We start from the raw sequence: 18,121 nt of genomic DNA on the forward strand, positions 1-18,121 counted from the left end.
GAACAGCAATGGAGCTTCAGGCATCAGGGAAAAATTCACACTTATTTCTTCTTTATTGCATTGAATTGTAGATTTCACCCTATTTACGGATGCATAACTAAATCTAAATAATTCAGAAAATGCAAGTTGAGCTCAGAAAAAGTTGTCATGAGTTCTCTCTTTATGTTGCATTACCAGCTGCAGGCCCTGACAAGGAAGGAGGAGAGTGAGGTAGGAGAGCACAGAGAACACAGCCACTGACACAGCAACATGAGCATGCCCATGAGCAAACCACTGCCTAAATGGGCAAGGTAGATATGGGGGGAAAGGGGAGGCCAGCACAGGGAGCAGAGCTGAAGGTTAACAACAGAGCCAGGATCCCAAGCCCTGACTGCCACAATGCTCAGACTGGGGCACACCACTGCCAGAGTCCTTGGCACAAGTAGCTTTAGGGCTGGCAGTGGTGTCTCTGTCACCCACTGTGATGCTTTGTCTCAGGGCATGGGGGTTAATTGCTGGGAATGTCAAATGAGAAGGGTTAATGATGAGCTGAAAGGAATTTCAGTATTGCTACTGAACCCTCTGATTACTTGGGTAGCACTGTGGGAGTAAAAAACTCTAATGCTATCATCATTTTCTTCCAGGCGGTTAATTCTTTTTTATATATTTATATATCTTTCTGTATAAATACATGCACACAGACACATTTTCTAATTCCAACAATGCTGGGACATGAAATAAGAAGCCTAGCACTTCTTGTCAGTGCTAACCTGCCAAGATGCTACATCAGCAGCACTAGAAGTGAAGAGCTCCCTGAATCAGTTTTACCTCTTTGTTATGGTTGCCTCAATAGTCAATCTCCCATCCTATTATCCAAAACTTTTATACATTTATAACATGGCTGATACTTCTAGGTCGTGTATGTCTAGAAATTTTCTGAATTTTCAGCACTTTTAGGGATTATTTTGTGACATGTTCTTATAAATAATAATTTTTGTTCTTATTGCAGCTCCAGTGCCTCCTCTTCATCTGAACTGTTATTTGAGTGCTAGTGAGGTAACTGGGTGTATCAACTATTCCTACAGACATTTTTATGCAAGTAGTGATTCACTCTTTCAACATCATTGCTTTAAATATAGCTAAAGAAACAAAACATTTTTCAAGGAAACTTCTAGAACTGTGAATAATATCACAAAGGTGTCCTTCTGTGTGCACCACAAATAGCCAAGTGTAGATACTCATAATCTAATTCAAAATCCATGTGGTTTTCTCTCATATTAAATACCATTAATGTTTTGCTACAGAATGAGAAAATCCCTTTTTGCTTTAGCTATTCTACTGCAATTAGAAAACTGTATTTTTTTTTCATTTTAACATTACTGCATTTCTCAGATTTAACTTATTGCTATGTAATTGCCCTACATTTAAAAATAGAATGACATTCAATCCCAGAACATATCACAGAGGAGTCTTAGCCAGCAGGAGATATCTATTTAATCACTACTTTGCATTGTTACAGCAACAGCAGGAGAACTATAGGAAGAATTGCCTTAAAAATTAAACCATGCAGGATGTTAGGACTGCCAAAGAATGGATTTCTAAAGAAAAAAAGAAAACTCTGACACTCAAAACCAAATCTGTTCTGTTTGTTTGTGATGATAATGCCTTCCCATGATCATACAAATGACATTTAGGTACTTCATTAAAATCAGGATACCCCGATCATGGAGACTCAGATAATTTTCTAGCTCCTTAAGACAGATGTTTAACTTACCTGCAGTGTTCTCAGGCTGTAGCCCAGTGTTGCAATGCCCTGAACACACACTGTCCTCACAGTCACCATCCACCTCACATGGTCACTAATGTGACATTCCTAGTCCGGCAGTGGTTCTAAATGCATGGCCAGAGGACTGGATAAAAACACAGGATAAAAATCCCAGTATTTTAAAACAGAAGTAATATTATTCATTAGCCTACAGTGGCTACCCTCTATCTTAAATAGTACATATTCCTAAAGCTGCTGGTTTTTCTTTGTTAAAATGGCAATAATTTTGTTACTAGAAAGTCATCAAGTAGCGTATTTATCATTTACACTGTTTATTAGCAGATGAGTGTATTCCCTGGGTCAACCTATGTGTGGCTGTAATACTCCAAAACTCCATGGTCTAGGATCAAGTAGAGCAGGCAGCACAGCTGCCGACGTAAACCAGCATCCCTCAGTGCTTGTGCACTACCAGTACCAGAATTGATTCTTTCCAAGAGCAAAATTTAAGATCCATGACGTGCTGGGCATTTGCTTAGAAGAGGACTGCATCAACCCTTACAAGCTCATTAACCACCAGGGAATTGTACTTCTGTCTACACGATGGTTATCCCTGCACAGCACAGGGAAGGAAAGGAAAGTCATCCTAAAACAAAGAGCCATGGTGAGGGTCTCCTACTGCAATAAGTACTATATACTGCTTAAAATGGACTAATGAGTTCATTCATAATATAAATTAACCATTATTAATAATCATAGAATCATTAAGGTTGGAAAAGACCTCTAAGAATATCAAGTCCAACCTTTGATTGAACACCACCACGTTAAATAGACCATGACACTAAGTGCCCTGTCCAGTTTTTTCTTGAACACTTCCAGGGATTGTGACTTCATCACTTCCCTGAGCAGCCTGTTCCAGTGGCTGACAACCCTTTCAGTGAATAAATTCTTCCTGATGTCCAGCCTGGACTTCCCCTGGCGAAGGCAGCTTAAGAATTGGCAGCCTGAGGCAATTTTGTCTCATCTTGTCACTACTTGCTTGGCAGAAGAGATTAACCCACATCTTACTAGAACCTCCTTTCAGAGTTGTAGAGAGGGATAAGGACACCAGGCTAAACAATCCCAACTCTCTCAGCCACTCCTCACAGGAGTTCCCTCTAGACCCTTCTCAAGCTCTGTTACCCTCTCTGCACTCGCTCCAGCACTTCCATGTCCTTCTTGCAGTGAGGGGCCCAAAACTGGACACAGCACTTGAGGTGCAGCCTCACCAGTGCTGAGTACAGGGGGACAATCCCTGTCCTGGTCCTGCTGGCCACACTATTCCTGACACAAGCCAGGATGCCACTGGTCTTCTTGGCCACCTGGGCACACACTGGCTCATGTTCAGCCACTGTTGACCAGCATCCCAGGTCCTTTTCCACTGGGCAGCTTCCCAGCCACTCTGCCTGGGGTTGTTGTGACCCAAGGGCAGTGACTCAGCACTTGGTCGTGTTGAACCTCATTCCATTGGTCTCAGCCCATGGATCCAGCCTGTCCAGATCCATCTGCAGAGCCTTCCTGCCCTCCAGCAGATTGACATTCCCACCCAACTTGCTGTCATCTGCAAACTTACTGAGGCTACACTTGATCCCCTCACCTAGATCAACAAAGATATCAAACAGGACTGTCCCCAGTACCGAGCCTTGGGGAACCTTATTAGTGACCAGCCACCAACTGGATGTAGTGCCATTCACCACCAGTAATAAAATCCATGGTATTTCTGCATGCCATTGCATTACATTGTCTAGCCAAGACTGCACAGCATCGCTATAACTGCACCTCCCAATCTGCCTAAAGATGGGGGTCTGGTCCTCTTCTTGCATTTAATTGTCTTCCGAAAATTATGCTTTTATTTTTCACATTTGAAAACTGTATGTTTTTTTATTTCATCCTAGAGCTGGTATTGCCTTTCCTTCACACACACACGCACCCCCCACCCTCATCCCCTTCACCCAACAGAAAACTTTGCAAATAGAAAGATACTGTGGTTTATAGTTAAAGACCTTTTGCTCTGACAGCATTATTAAACAAAGGGTTTGTTACTTTGGCTGTAATTCCACTGGTTAATTGGAGGATTTGCCCTTTTTTTAATTTAAGCATTCACGTCCTCATTTGCAGTGAGTGGCTGGAAACTTTTTGTTGAAACAATTTCTGTGTGAGAAACACCATTGAACTAAAACCATTTTCCTAAATATATAATACCTTTGTTTAACAGCATTGTTTTATGGGGAAAAAAAGTATTTTCAACACTTCCAGACATTCATTTGTTCGGCTCCTTTGGAGTATGGATTCTAAACAATTAGGAGTAGTGCTCCATTATGTAAATTGTAAGGATAGAGTGGAGGAAAAAGGTTTACTAGAAATTTTAGCACTGTCAGTAAATGGACTGTGGCTGTGACACTTTATTTCAGATGTTCTTGCCTTTATGAGAAAATAATAAATGCATGTGCTCCCTTTGTTTTCAGGAAATGTAATTTATGGATGTCTTATAATAGAGGTGAAAAAGTACTCAGCGATGCACAGATTTAATTCCTATCTACTTGTATTCAGGAGAGTTTTCTGCAGCATGTGCTGCTTCTTACAAATCTCCTGTAGCATAGCCGTGCATTCAAGTCACCAAAGGCTTGGATCTCGGTTTTGCTCTAAAATCCGCATTGTACACCACGACTTTTAAGTCTTTGAGGCTGTGCCTGCAAAACAGCTGGGCAGTCTTAAGGAGGTTTAAGGGTTTTAGATTTAATACTGGACTATATATCCCAGTGGACTTGGGAGTGACAAATGCTGAGCACCGACAGTCCCATGGAGCATTCTGCTGGCACTTACTCTGAAGCTCCACACTCCAGGCTTTTTCTTATCTCCCACCCTATAGCCAGTAAGGTACTTGAGAAAGGGAATTTTTGGCATTGAAGAGAACTTGAAAATACCATTTTACCTCCTCTGACACCTTCTGAAAAAAAAAGGATAAGTCTTTCCTAAATTTGACACAAAGCCAAAGCCTTAGCCTTCTTGATGCTGTCAGTGAGTGGAGAGGCAGGGGAAAAGCTCGTATTGATTACAGAAGGTTAAACCCAAAGGGACTGTGAAAATGCGAGTTTTCACACAGATTTAAGAAAAATTGTTGTGCTTCAGAGATTCTAGAATGTTGGTTTGAAGTTGTAAGCCGTGGCTAATGGCTTTAGTAACATTGCTATGTAAATTTGGAGCTGCAGAAGTTACTCAATGTGTATGATCTAGATGTACACAGGAAAGTATATCCTGTGTGCCCTACTCTATTCATAAGACTCCCTCCTTTTTTCAGTTGATTAGATACAAGAGATCAAAAAAAAAATCCTCTTATAAAAACCTGGACAGCCTCCCTGTGGAAACAAAGCGGTTTGATATTGTGTTTGTTTACACACACCCCCCTTTTATCTATGATATGGTTGCAGTGTATATTTTGCCACTCAAAGTTTGTGCACACAACTTTTTATCTAGTAGTGTCTGGAAAAGCTACGTTAAAAGTACTACACACTTCTGAAGTTCTTTTCAATGTTTTCCAAGAGGACATGTAAAAAATGTTCTTGTCTGATACTGGAAGTGATCCCTATCAGTTCTACTTCATAAAATTCCTAGAGCTTTCATTTTCATGCACCTTCACATTCTTCACAAGCAGTGGTATTGATATGCCATATAACAACCTCTCTCCAGGATGACTGCCGCAAATAAGTACTACTAAAAATATCACCAAGATTGATCCTTTTTCTCCTGCCCAGTTATCAATGTTCAAATGATTAGATAGTGCCCCTGGGCATAAATATGAATAACAAAAAGAGGCCTTTGAGAAGCAGCATAGAACACTCTGGACAAGCACCAAATTTTGCAGAGAGTTGGACAAACCTTAACCAAAATTATATGTGTTAAATCACTCTCTCCTATGTGAAAAGAGTGCAAGATCGTAATATCTATGGTCCTCTAGTCTACCCATGGTTTTCCATGACCAGTTTGTAATGAAATTGGTTTATTGCTACGTGAGAAAACAAGAGGTGGGTTCTGACACAGACTCCACTGGCACCACTATGAATGTGTTTGCTTCAAGGCTACACAGTTTCATTACACTTTAGATGAGCTGGTCTAACCTGTAATAACAGATCAATAGGTCTACGTGCATTAGCCTTGATGCGGCAGTTTATGTGATCCGGTGTACCTACACGCACCGGTGCTTTGTGTGTCTCTGACACGTTCTTCTCACTGCACATGCATGCATGCAAATAATTCCAGGAAGCACCCAGAATTTTTTTTTTTTTTTGCAGTTTACAAGTCCTCAGTGCCCAGAAAGCTAAGAATACATTTTCCAGCAATACCATTTACTCCCTGTTGAGTATAGTCTGCTGGTAGAAAAAAAGAAACATTCAGTCTTGATGTATAGATTTCAAGGGACTGCATGAACATGTGACAGTGCTTACCAGACATGTATATTTACATTGTCATAGAATCACAGAATGGTTTGGATTGGAAGCGAACTGAAAGGTCATCTAATTCCAACTCCCTGCTGCCACGGGCAGGGACACCTTCCAGTGGACCAGGCTGCTCAGCGTCCCATCCAATCAGGCCTTGAACACTTTGAGGGTTGGAGTATCTAAAACTTTTCTGGGCAACATTTTCCAGAATCTCACCACCTGCACAGTAAGGAATTTCTTCCTAATATCCAATCTAAACCTGCCTTCTTAAGTTTAAAGCCATTGCCCCTTGTTCTATCACTGCACACTCTTGTAAAAAGTCCCTCTCCAACTTTCTTGTAGGCCCCTTTATGTACTGAAAGGCCGTGATAAGGTCTCCCCAGACTTCTCCAGTGTGAGCAACCTCAACTGTCTCGGGCTTTCCTCATAGGAATGGTGTTCCATCCGCATAATTATCTTCTTCTGCATATATATTTATAAACAACAGCAGGAACAGAAAAAAACAGAATACATGCAGCCCTGTTTCCTGGTGTGATGACTTTTATAAGCTTGGGACTAAGATTATTATGAGCATTTCCATTGCATTCTCTTGACTGGGCTTTTCAGATGTGTGGAGAAGTCAGCTGAACTACCCCATATCTAAAAAAATGTCAGAGAAGAAGAGAAATACCCTGGACAGCAGCTAAGAGTTGAGTTACATCCGACAATGCTTTGGTAATGCTGAATACCAACTTGTTTCTAACAGCAGCTTTACTCAACCACATGCACCAACAACAGATTCCACCTCCTCAAAACACCACACTGGGTACCTGACTTCTACCCTCCAAGAAAAAGACTTGTGCTTTCCATTCAACCAAATGCCCTCAAGTCCAAGACAGCCTAATGCCTTTCTTTCTTTTTCTGTAGCAGATGCAACAGACATCTTGTCATGCCCTTCTTCAAGAAGGGAAGGAATTTCCACCAGAAACTTGAGTTGGATGCACACTGGGTCTTTGGGTGTAGAGGGATCAGAGAGCAGAGGCTGGGAGAATAGAGTGGGGAGAAACTTCCCAGGGAGAAGTGCAAGGCTTATGGAGTTTTTTTCTCTGAAGAGGGGGAATACAACAGCAATGCTTTGAGGAGAGAAGAGTATATAGGATTAGTGGATTTAGAGTAAAGCAACAGAAGCAAAAACTGTGGAGATGCACCTTTGCTTAAAATATTAGCAGGACCTTGCTTTGGCTTACACTTCCTTTATTAAGTATTGCCTTTCAGAAAGGAGATGCAGCAGTTTGATAACTTTGGTTTAGTAATAGATGATATAGCACCAATAAAAAGGTAGTGGTGGGGGAAGCCCATTCCTCCCAAATTCCTAATAGCTAATGAAAACTGTGACAGTCATTACCACCATAGGGGTTGTGATTACATCTGTTGATACAAGATTTTTATTGGCCCACAGTCAAATGCCATCTTTGCAAACAGCTCACAGCAATACTGCCCCTGGGGGGTCATTTTGGAGCCACTGACTTAGGTGGCACTGTTTGGTTTACTGTTTTCTCGTGAATGTTCCCAGACATTTTGGTGCCTGCCTAAGTACGGGGCTCGCCAAGAGCAGCCAATACAGGTCATAAAACACTGTAAATAGAGAATTTCCATTTCAGCTGTGCCTCTGTCCTGAATTCAGGATGGCTGCCTCTGAAGCACTATACTTAAGGGTGCCTATGATTCACAAGAAGTTTCCAGCCCATACAGTACCTGCAGCTTTTATCTCTTTGGCTTTGATCTCCTCTGTATTCTCTTAAATATAATTAAACCTGTCACATCATTTCCCTGTCTTCTGGATTTCTCCCTGAAAGAAAACATTTATGCACAAATTAGGAATTTTAAACAAAGACAGTTCCAAAGAGCAATAAAATATATTTGGGACATTTCAGCTCCACCTCATATATCATTTGCTGACAAATGTAGTGCATTCCATTCTGACAAGCTCCTGAACCAGAACATTTTATTTCATTTTTTCTGGTACAGTGTATTTTACTGCAATTTTTATTAATCTCCACCATTGGTAACCTGGAATCTTCTTGTGACGTGAATTTGACAACACTGGCATAAAACAAAGCGCAAGTCTCACTGACAAACTGCATAAACTTCATCTTGCAGTTTGACACATTGATTTAACTAATGCAAAAGATTTTTAAGGAAAAAAATTCCTTGAAACTTTCAACAAATTTGTGCATTGTTCAGAGTTTTAACATAGGCCAAAGCTGCGTTTGCCCCCTTAAACTGCATCTAAGCTCAGTGTCTAAGGAGATATGAAGTGCACAGTATTTCTATGAACCATTCATTTTATTCCTTACTGTGTATGTGGTGTTGCACAGCAGAAAGAAACAAAAACCAAAAAATTTTTCAAAGCTGTTTCGCATTTTCCTGTTAAAATCTGAATTCAGCCCTCCAGATTGTTGTATCTTCAGCAAGAATTCTCCACTTTTTATTGGTAACATCTTTCCTAGCATCTCTAATAGCAATATTCCTTTACATTCCAAGTAGTTACGGGTTTATCCTCACAATGCTCCTTCCCATCCCATAGCAGCAAAATTATTACCACCCTACATATGAAGATCTGAGGCACAAAGTGATTGCATGATTACCCACTGTAGAAACAGAATTTTGAAGCATAGCAAATTGTTATCCCATGTTGAAGGAATGCTTTAACGCTGACACCATAATCCTGTGCAATAAGAAGAAAAATTAAAAATAGCATGTTAAGAGGGACACCCAGTATGATTAACTCAAGTGGACATAACGGATTACCTGAAAGAGTGATGAGTTACATGAAAGGCTACAGAAACTACTAAATGCACTGTGCTGAATTTCATTAGAAGTGTCCTTGAGTTACAGGAAGTGATGGCTCCTTCGGAAAGGCAGGAGCTTGTGGTTAACACCCGTAACAGATGAATCACAAAATGGGCGGTACTTTGTCTTGCTAGATCATGTGAATTTCTCTAAACTCCATCTAAACAGGGTGTTGCCAACTCAGTAGCCCTGTCCAAGTGACCTGAGCCAGGTGAGGGCAGCCAGGATGAGGTAGAGTTGCTGTGCCCCTGCACTTTGGGTGGGATTGCATTAGTTCTTGTGTTTCCCAGGACCTCTGGGGCAGTTGCACACATGCAAGAGCTTTGCAATGATCCTGAATGCAGCTCTCACTTAATACCAGCCAAGTGACAAGTCTAGAAACCAGAGATCCTGGATTTAATTAGTTTATCCATAAGAAGATTAAAAAATGATCCGTTTGGTTTTAAGAATACTTAGAGGGGAAAAAAAAGTGAACACCAGGTATTTCCTCAAGCTAACAAAAGAAGACACTGCAAGATGTTGCTGGTATATGGGAACAGGAGCTACATAAATTTCAGAGGCTTGAATTGATGTGATTTTTTTGACCTTTAATGCAAGTCCCATGATATAAGGATTTTTCATAAAGCCTCCAACTGCTGTAATTATTTCATTCCTAGCATCAGTGTTTCCACAAAAAAATATAAAATTGTTTTCTATTCCTCAGTGGCTCCACACAAAATACATTTAAACTGTGAACACTGAAGTCTAAAGTGCAGAACACGAATGAAAAAAAATCCACAACTTTTTTATGTATGACATTGACAATGGGGCTATTAAGCTGGGAATTAAATGCACAATAGTTTTAAGTGAATATGAGAGGCACTTAGCAACAGATTGTACAGATGTGTTGCCCCATTACATGGAGTCTTTAATTTGCATGAATATCTGGAATGGAATAAAAGAAGTTCATTCGATTTCTTGGATATGAAAATATTAAAGGTACTTTGGCTTGTGCTGTACAAAAAGTAGAATTAGATGCCTGCCATGGTTCTTCCCCAACTTTAAAAAATACCCACAGAATATGATTCCCAGCCCCGTATCCCGTTTGCAATGCATCCTGGAGAGATGCTCTGTCAGCCTCATGCTGCAAATACCCTGCAAGAGCTGTCTCGTACATTCTCAGGGGATTTGTCATCTTTCAGCCGCAGATCTTTGATACTGCTACTTAAAAAAACCTTTAAAAAAAAAAAAGGAAAACAACAGTAGATGCTCAGAATGAAGGGATGAATAAAAAAAAAGCCCAGCACCTTGAGAATGTGTGACTACTCTGAGTCTATGTTTTACACAGAAGGCTAGATGACTGAGCACACAGCAGTCTTGAAGACAGCACATTCTCTGTTGGGGGAAAAATAAAAAAGAAAAAAGACACATAATCCAGTTCTGTTAGCATACATCCTATGAGGGTTTTTTTGGTCCTATCAGACACTATCTGATGTAACAAGTTTTGTCACCAGCTTGGTGTGACAGCACAACACGACTCAAGAGAATCTCAAAGGAACTGGCTGTTTCAGGTGTGTTTTGTTTAAAACCCCAATATTTTCCCAGGTTCCAGTCTTCAAAATAGTGCCAGGCTGGAGCAGACTCATACTGCTAGAAGACACAGATACTTTTGCTGAGCTGACAAGAAGCTATTCCTTCTAGACATGCTCTGTAAAGCATGTGGGGCTGTCAGGTTTCTCATTAAATTAACTGAAATGCTGAGCTAGCAACGTAGGTTATTATTTATAGAGCCCTACAATTTCAGATATATACAGAAGATAGTGCCAAACATGTAGGGCTATCCATACTTCTCAATTTGAACACTGAACATATTCATTTTGGAGAGAGAATGGAAAAGGCAAAGTATGATGAATGGAGAAGAAAAGGAGGTGAACCAGTTGTGAACGCCGCCTTAAGGCTCTACTTTGAGAGCACTGTCCATTCATTACATCAATAAATTGCCTGATTTATCCCATCTAAACCAAAATTTTCTTTCCCTGTGTCCTTGTACTGCACTTGGTCCCTTGCTGACATCTTGCACTATGCCAGCTGAACCAACTCACTAATTACCAAGGACTCATTTGAAGAGAAGAAGCATGAGCCACACATAGTTCCTCATTCCCACAGAAAAGCCTTCAAGGCATGCTGCAGAAATAGAGGAGAAAGTTAAAAGGATACAGAGAAATATTAGCAGTTATGGCCTGTGATTTATTTGGGTAAAGATAATACCAATTATTCAGTTTTCCAAAGTTGGCCACTGTATTTCTAATTATTGTACAGAAAAAGGGGAGATATCACATAGGAGGTAGGTGGGAGAATATGATTTTCAACTTGCCAGTTGTAGAAGGTTTAAGGTTATTTACCAGGTCAGGAAGAATGAAAATAATTGACATTTATCCCTTCAAACAAATAAGATCTAAACATAGCCCTCTTTCTTCAGCAGCTCAGCATGACTTAGGAAGGGCAGAAGCCCTCTGCAGTGGCTGAGGTATGATGTAGACCTACACATTGACAGAAATATCAAAAAAGCTTCGCAGCCTACTTCAGATCACACAAAAAAATGAGATGAAATGCTGTCTTCAGAGAAATAAGTTCAAAAGCTATATCACTTGACCATTTTCTACTTGACTTATAGCTACAAAACACCTTCAAAAGATTGTGAGCAACAGTGTGACAAATAAACAGTGAGAGACATAGAGTAAGGGAAAGAAAAAATGGAATAAAAGTTGCAAAGTTGAAAACATAATATAAATTGAATAATCCTGGCAGTCGGTAATGTTTACAACTGTGGCATTCCCTGAAAGCTGTGAAGACTTAAGGGACATAATTGGAAAAAAAAAAATTAAAAATATAAAAAGCCCTACAATTAGGAGAGCCAAATTTTGTTTGAAAAATTCTCCCATTTCCCTCTACCACCTCTAAAGCTGGCTGAAGAAATCTGGTATTTTTATAGCTGGCCAAAAGTTGGTAGGAAAGCTTCACTCAATTCACTTGAATATTTTTAACTTTACAGCCGTTGGAAGAGTTTGCAGGACTTCTCTACTTCTAATGAATCAGTGCAGTTGGCATAATAGTCAGTGTGTTCCACTGAAGTGGAATAAAAATGGGTGTGACAAAAAGGGTCTTGGAAAGCCACTGAGACACGTACAATGTGACTGTTCAAAAACAGATAAGCGAGAAGAGCAGGGACCTAAACCAGTCCATAGGCTACATGCTTCAGCTAGGTCTGCTATCTTTGCATACTTGTCTCTTGACTGGGCCCAGGTATGGCTTATCCTACGTCTTTATTTCTAAATAAAGGAGTATCTAAATCAAACAAGTCCTCTGTCTCCTGTTGCCCTCAATACCTGAGCATCCACCCACTGCACATGAGAAGCCTTTCAAGAACCACTCTGTGTACTGACATCACTTGCGTTGGTAATAAAGAGAAAATACTCTTTGTGCAGGTGGCACAGTGTCACATACAGTGTAAAGGCAGCTGTGGCTTATTACATTAGGTGGCTTTTTCTCAAAGGTCTTGAGAACAAACTGTGGGTCTTATTTGTCAGGAGAGCTCCAGATGTTAGCAAGGCAGACCCATAATTTTTTATGGGCTTGGCGTGTTGTTTCTGCTTTCACTGATTAACGAGATAGTGCCCCTTATAGCAGGTCAAAAATTGGATTCTGTAAAAGAGGACATTAGAGGTTTACAGCTTTTTTGGGAAAAGGAAGAAAAATCAAAAGCAAGCAAGTGCATGACACAGTGGGCATTGACCAGCTCTTTTGGAACTTTGGCATTATTGCACCAAGGAACAAACAATCATTTCTTGAAGAGTACTGATATTCTGATCTACAAGGCAGACGCATGCAGGGTGTTTTCATCCTTGAGAGTTTATTCTCACTGAATCTTGCATGTAAACCTAGTAAAGGTCCCACTCTCTGTAATGTCCTTGGGAAATAGTAATGAGTATTTTGGACCAAACCACTACACATGAAGAGTTTCTCAGGAGCGGGCTGACTTTAGGCGCCCCTCCATCACTTCTGAGAAAGGACCACTTCAGTGCATTGGTAGTAGCATAACAAGATTAAGAACCTCTTGAAACCAGCTACATTACACAGTACATCACAGCTACTGACAAGGCACATTACCTAGGTGATATCCATCTGATCTTTCACTGCAGTGATGGCACTTTGGTGAGCTGTTAAGGTAGGAATTGCTCTTTTCATCTGCCATAGTCCAGCAGTTCTGCAGAAATATTTGGTCTTAACTAAATGATATGATGGTCAAATATGCTTTATTTTTAATCACTGTTTGGATGATTTATTTTGTGTACATTCCATCTAATGGGCAAGTACTTCCAAGAGTAAACATATTAAGCAGCTCTTGAAAAACCTATACGAAACAAGATTTTAAATCTGCTTGCAGTGCATTAATCAAGTGGCAGAGTAAGCAAATATTGATATGTAATTTAATCTTACAAACTGTCCACAAATAAAGACATATAGATCCAGACAGAGGGTTTCCATATCTGTCCCTGGGTCCATAAACAAGCGTAAGCCCCACTGTGTTGTAAGGCAGGGAACATGAGTTTAGGAATGTGCTGCTTAATCATCTGAACTAGAGAGCGCAAAAATATATCAATAATAGCTTTTAATTAAAAGTGGCATCACTGGGATGGAGCAAAGCAGACACTAATGCCAAAAGCAGCCTCTTGATCAGCACAATGTATTTGTGCATGATGGCTGAACACATTTTTAGACAGGTTGATAAGATTTGGAGTGGGCTTTAGGGCATGACTGTAAACAGCAGGGTGTTGCCAATCTGCACACAGAGCTCAGCAGTGTTAGAAAAATTAACTGCAATAAGTAACTGCAAGGAATGTGCTGTACTGCAGGGCAGAGAAACATCAACCTCTACTGAGGCATGGATAAAAAGCTTGAAGGTGTCGTACTCCTGCCTAAAGGGAGCCATTGCTTTAATGATACACCCAGGCTCCAAGTGACCCTGGAATAGACCTGTCCCTTCCACATCCGAGCTCCCACAGCTCTGCCATGCCAAACGCTGCACAGGTACAACTCCCTCCACATGGTTTGTGTGAAACCCTGTTTAAAAGTGCAGCTCCTGACAACAGACATCTCTGCAGCAGAGAGTCCCCTGCAATGTCTATAGAGACCACACTGGAGCAGATGCCCACACTGCTGATCCATGCTGGAGCAGGGGAGTATTCCCTGACAAGGAAAAGCCCATGCTGGAACAGATTTATCCTGAGGGAGTGCTGTCCATGGAGGACCCACACCAGAGCAGAGGAACTGTGTGAGAAGGAAGAATCAAAAAGGAGCTACCAGGGGCTGATGACAACTGCCCATTGTCCATCCCCCTGTGCTGTTGGGTAGGGGACGGTACAAGAGTGGTATCAGAGGAGTGAAACTGAGCCTAAAAGAAGCCCTGATTTGTGGAGAATCCTAATTTTTGGTTTGCTTAAACTCATGCCTTGAACTGGAACACATAGAACAGGCATGCTCTTCTGCCTGGGCAGTGCATTTGTCTGATGCTCACATAGGCAAACCACTCCTACGTACAATTCACAAGCCTCTGAACTCCTGCCTTTTCTGGATCTCAATCAATAAATGGCACACAGAGACTTCTGATGTTTACTTAAAATAATTTGATTTAAATACCCATTAAACTATTGCAAAGGTCAAGACCAAGGTTTGTAAATCTAGGCACAGAGAGTGCATGTGCAGAACACGAAGAGGAAATTGAGCTACAAGGAATAAATTCACAATGCAATAATGAGAGTTTAAAAGTTGATATGAGTATGATTGATGAGCTTTATCACAGAAAAATTGCAGAAGCTCTCTGGTTTCTTCTAGAAAAGTATTATGGGTATCAAAACCTCAGAATTTATTATTCTGATAAGTACCACATGTGAATTACTTCAAGCATCTTTTAGCATAGTGACAAGAGCGTTCCTATCAGGACAACATGCCTTTCAAAGACTCAAAAAGCATTTAGTTTCCTTCATTAGAAGTAAACTGTATATACACAAATATAAAATATTGAAATAGCAGTACTGGGTATGAGTTCAAATAAAACACACTCTTCCTTTTCATAGGCCACATACAGATGAGGAAAATATCTTTTGCTTAAACTGTTTTTGATATTTCTATATTATAAAGTCCCAAATCTAATAATGTTTTTTTCATAGAATCACTAGTTTCTGCAGGAAACAGTACATGTGTTTGTCTTGCCAGACAATGCATTTTCTGTCAAGTGTATCCACCAGGCCATAAGAGAATTGTCTCTGTAATCCATGCCAAGCAATGTTTTTCTCTACCAGAAGAATGCTTTTCTCTACCAGACTCCACAGCAAACGAAAAGCTTCCTGTGTCTAACTTCTGAGCTGTTGCATTCACACATTGCTGTGATTTTTGCTGGCACATGCTCTATCTGTCCCATGGAGCTGCTCACCAGTGCTGCTTTGGCAATTCTGTGCAGGTGCAAGGCCAAGAAGTCACCTTCCACATACAAAGATTTAAATAATTTCAGGAACTGTTGGTTCCTGAGTGACTGGAAAGGGGCACAAGAAGGCAAAGCTGGCTGCATAGACCCTTGAATAAATTAGAAGAGCCTTAGGGCACCTAGATGCAGTTCAAGAAGAAGGAGCTACCCACACTTTGTCCCTTGCACTGATGCCCTGTAAAATTTAGAGCCTAGAATGCAGTACTCTTTGGAAAGAGAAGTCTTAAAATTTCACAGCTCACAACACGAGACACACATTTAAAACTGTTCCCTAATTGCACCGTGTCTGTCTGCTGCCTCCCTTCCTTACACTTCCCAGTGAAGCAGTGATTTCCTGTGAAGAAGTGTGCACCAGGCGTGCTTCATGAGAGGCTGGGCTCTGCCTCGTGCTCATGGACTCAGGGGATCAAAGCAGGTACACAGTGGCCTGCAAGTGACACCTTGCGATGCCACGCTCTGCCCAAAGCTGTGCGTGTCACTAGACGCTGTACAGAGCATGTGTTTGCTGCAATGCAGCATGAACCAAGGTCCCGTGCTTAAAAATGGGAGTTGTAAAAGATTGTAAACATAGGCTCTACAAACTGTGAGCCACAGATGAAGGCTTCCTAAAGTCCTTCAAAAAAAATGCAGTGCCTTGTTCCAAAGATAGAAGAAGATACAGCTCTGGCAGAAACAAGGAGAACAGGGAAATCAGGTTTCTGAGAATGTCAAAGCATCTTTCCCATCAGTTCTGAATTTACGTATTTTTACAGTGTTGCAATTCACAGAGAATAGCTGAATTTCCTGATTCTCCTTCATGGTGTAAGGCATTTTTGTAAGGATTTCTGATCACAGTTTGCCCCATCAGTTTCATTTAAGGTTAATAGGGTATGTAGTGTGGGAGCTGTACCTATCCAATCTACCATGATTCTTTAGGCTGTGAGATAAACGCACTGAATTATTGCCCATTGAAAGGGATCACCATGCAGCGACAGAGGGAATGGCAAGGCAGCAGAAATCAGGAAGGATTTAAAGTAGGTAGATCTGAAGGGTGAAAGGTTGCACCTGGCTTCTGGTATTTCCAGACTACTGTTTTAAAATGTGTGTGGCTTGTTCATAATTAGAAGTTTGAGATGTCAGTTTTGATTTTTGCTTGTTTTGATGATTGCCAACTATACCAAACATGTTTTTCAGATGGAAAACAAAAAAGAATGATCATTAGTGGCTCATGCGCTGGCACTGGATGTCATTAAATAATTAGCATTTTCCAGTCTGCAGAGCTGCAGCATTGATTTCTCTGTCATTCTAGGTACAGTAAGAAAATCTCAGTGATTTATGGATTGTATCATAGGTAATGAGTTTACAGCAAAGCATTTTCTAGATTCACTCCACTGATAACGTGTACCTTAGATGATACAACTGCATCAGTTCATTAACTGGCAGTACCTTCCAAACACACCAAGTCTTCTTTCACAGGTTGTTATGGTCTTAAAGAGTTATAAGCCCAAATGAAATAAAATTTGAGGTCCATTTTTGTCCCAGATCCGAATTAACGTTCTTGTTTTTTTAAAGAAATATCTTAATGAATTTTCTAGTTTTGTTCTCTGATATTACTCCATTCAAGGATGATAATTTAGGCCCCTATTCTTCATGTATTTCACTCTAAAGTGGGTTTAACCTGATTCCTAATGAACTTTGTTATTTTTACCATATTAGGAAATGAAATGGCAATTTCTAAAAGAAACTGATGGGTTTTAGTTCCTACAAGCTACAGATGTTAATTGGGATCCAGGCTATGTTAGGTTTTTTGGTAGGCTTTTTTTTATCTCAGCATCTAGGACTTAAAGGTAAGGTTGTTAACTTCCTTTAATTAGAAAATTGGCTTTACATTCTCTGACATTTACTTCAAATTTTTCCACACAACTCAGTGGAAATTAATTTGGAAACAATACAAAGTAAGGTGTCCCTCTCTGGTTGCATCTGCTTGTGATTGTTCTGTTTTTAAAGAAGGAAATATTAACTGCCTGTCTCTGTAGATGCCCCTCTTATTTTGACGTGACTCTCTGATCTGCCCTTGCCTTCCCAGTGCCCCTACTCCACAGCTGTGTGGTCACCTCACCATGCAGTTTCTCAGGAGGGCAACACTCCCTGTCCTGTGCAGGGAACCCCACAGCAGCACTCACCAGCTGACAAACAGCACAAGCATTAATTGCTGTCTGCATCCCTTTGTGTGCCAAATCTAGGTGCTTTCTGTCTCTGAAGAAAATTGCATACAAAGTCAATAAGCTCAGGGAAAATGGCTGTAAAAATACAATTCTTTAAGTGGAAGGAAAGTAAATTGCCTATACTGCTCAGGTAGTTTTGGATTTGTTGCCTGTTTCCATATGAGAGATTTCCTTCCCAATAACTTAAGTCTCAGAAATTATTGTTAGTCAGTGTAGGCTTAAAAGTCTGATGCATTAATCTTTATATATGTTCCTTTCTATTGCCTCTTGCTTTATTTATGGAAATCATTTTGCTGGAGTAATACCATAAGCTATACAACTTGTTTTCATGAGGAACTGAAGTTGTAAA

At 40.5% G+C, this 18,121-nt stretch overlaps 1 long non-coding RNA gene across 2 annotated transcripts in view; it reads left to right on the forward strand.

The window, feature by feature from the left end:
* Nucleotides 1-18,121, forward strand: part of LOC120409860 — a 108,643-nt gene that overhangs the window by 54,264 nt on the left and 36,258 nt on the right. The window lies entirely within an intron of this gene.

Source organism: Corvus cornix, chromosome 4, assembly GCF_000738735.6.
Source record: "Corvus cornix cornix isolate S_Up_H32 chromosome 4, ASM73873v5, whole genome shotgun sequence".
Lineage (NCBI taxonomy): Eukaryota > Metazoa > Chordata > Aves > Passeriformes > Corvidae > Corvus > Corvus cornix.